The sequence below is a fragment of the Monopterus albus genome, unplaced genomic scaffold (assembly GCF_001952655.1).
Source record: "Monopterus albus unplaced genomic scaffold, M_albus_1.0 scaffold186.1, whole genome shotgun sequence".
Classification (NCBI taxonomy): Eukaryota; Metazoa; Chordata; class Actinopteri; order Synbranchiformes; family Synbranchidae; genus Monopterus; species Monopterus albus.
In genome coordinates, this window is record NW_018128066.1 from 97339 (window position 1) to 99592 (window position 2254).

A 2254-nucleotide genomic window follows, 5' to 3' on the forward strand; every position below is an offset into this window, starting at 1 on the left:
GCTCATTTTCTCCTCGTCCATCCAGCCCTTTTGATTGGCCTTAACGATGACTCCGGCTGGAAACATTTCTTTTGGCAGCGTCTTCCTCTTAAAAATGACCATAGGTGGTAGTTTCTGTCCATTACCGTGGCAACCAAGAACAACAGTGAAAACTGACTTCTCATGCCCCGTGGTGTGTATCGATACCGTGCTGGTCCCCTTTTTTCTCACAGTATGGTTCACGGGGATGTCAAAAGTGAGGGGGACCTCGTCCATGTTGGTGATGTGGTTGGGCTGGATCTTTTTGTCGGTAATCTTGTTACTGCAGTAGGTGCAGAAGATGGCCAGCTTTTCTTTGTAATCCGCTGGCAGTCGCTGCGCCACGGTAGTCCTTGCGCGGATGGAGAGATGACGCCTTTTCATAAAACGAAAGCACCAAGACGGACTTCCTTGAAAGTGTTCGATCTTCATGTCTTGTGCTATCGTTCTTGCCTTCAGTCGAATGATGACTGTAGAGACACTTCTCCCAGCTGTTCTTTGTTCAATAATCCATTGTTCAAGTTGGTCTTCTAACTGTGGCCACCTCGCTTTTTTCCCACGGAAACTCTGTTTCGTTTTTTTAACTTGGCGCAGTTCATTTTCTTGCTTGCTCCACTTCCGAACCATAGATTCATTGATTTTGAATTCTTTCGCAGCTGCTCTATTCCCATTTACAACCGCATAACTGATAGCCTGTAGTTTAAATTGTGCCTCGTAAGCATGTCTCTTCGCTGGTGCCATTTTCGGGGGTCCTCAGACCGGTGTAGACTGGTTTATCGCTGCCAGCGTACGTAGTGTACGTAATACGTCCCTGTGTCAGCGGGAAATGGTCCGACAGTCAATCAAGCGGAGCGCTTACCAAAGTCGCACAACAACATTTTTACAGATTTTGGAACTCAGTGCACACATAAGCACATTTCTTGCTTAATGAGATGTCCAGTGCTCCCAGATATAAGCTTGACATACAAGTGTTTGATTTAGACTTAACCCCAAGTGTTATTTCATAGTGTTTTTGTGTGAGGAACCACACACAAGCGGAGAGTCAGATGGAGAGAGCTTTATCTATTTACCACTGTCATCAGTGTCATACACCTTCACAACATTGGTGCTATACGATCATAGAAATACATTCAGTCTGTAGTACAGGTGGATTTTGATTTTGACCCTCATCATTCACCCACTGACACCATCTAGAAGTCATTGTGATAAGCCAGTAGTCATTGAGAAAAACAATTTGTTTCTAAAGGATGTGTGGGAAATAAATGCTGTTAGATTACTGATGCAAAGCAGACATTTGCCTTAGTTTTGTTTAGCTGAGCAGCAACTGAAGGCCACTTGTAATCATCTGATTTTATTATATTAAGTAAATTAGGTGTCATTGCCTCCTCTGTAGGCTGCCATTTATTCTCTGTTCATCTGTACTTCTGTGAACTCAAAAGCACTGTCACTCAAGGACAATACTCCATCCTTCCCCACAACATGGGTAATACCAGGCTACACACACACACACACACACACACTTGCACAATATACTGTATTTGTATGAATGCAAAAACCATCATTTTAGCTCAGAAGTACTGTAGTATTTTTACATACTACATCAAGCTAACTAAATACTTCCCAGCTATGAAATGATAACAAATATTCATAGCTATCATCATGACCACTTTATGACTTTGGTCACTTGAAAACAGTAAAAAATAAAATAAAGAAATAAATGAATGAATGAATAAAGTAAAAAGAAATTCTGTGAACTCAACACTGAGATATCATTGCCTTTTAAAACAGATATTGTTGTTGCAATCGGTTCTTTTTACCATGCTAACTCTGAGAGACGAGGCAGTCCGAGTAGCTTCAAAACAGTGCTGATTTATTCAATGAACACAGGTAAAAATTAACATTACACGCTCAGATATCTTGCACCTCCAACATGCACGCAGGCAGCTGAAAGATGAAAGACCCTGAACCCAACAGGCCTATACAGTGGTGTGAAAAAGTGTTTGCCCCCTTACTGATTTCTTATCTTTTTGCATGTTTGTCACACTGTAATGTTTCAGATCGTCAAACAAATTTATATATTAGTCAAAGATAACACAAGTAAACACATCATGCAGTTTTTAAATGAAGGTTTTTATTATTAAGGGAAAACAAAATCCAAAACTATAGATCCCTGTGTGAACAAGTGTTTGCCCCCCTGTCAAAACACTGGTTTATCGCACCTGAGTTCAATTTCTCT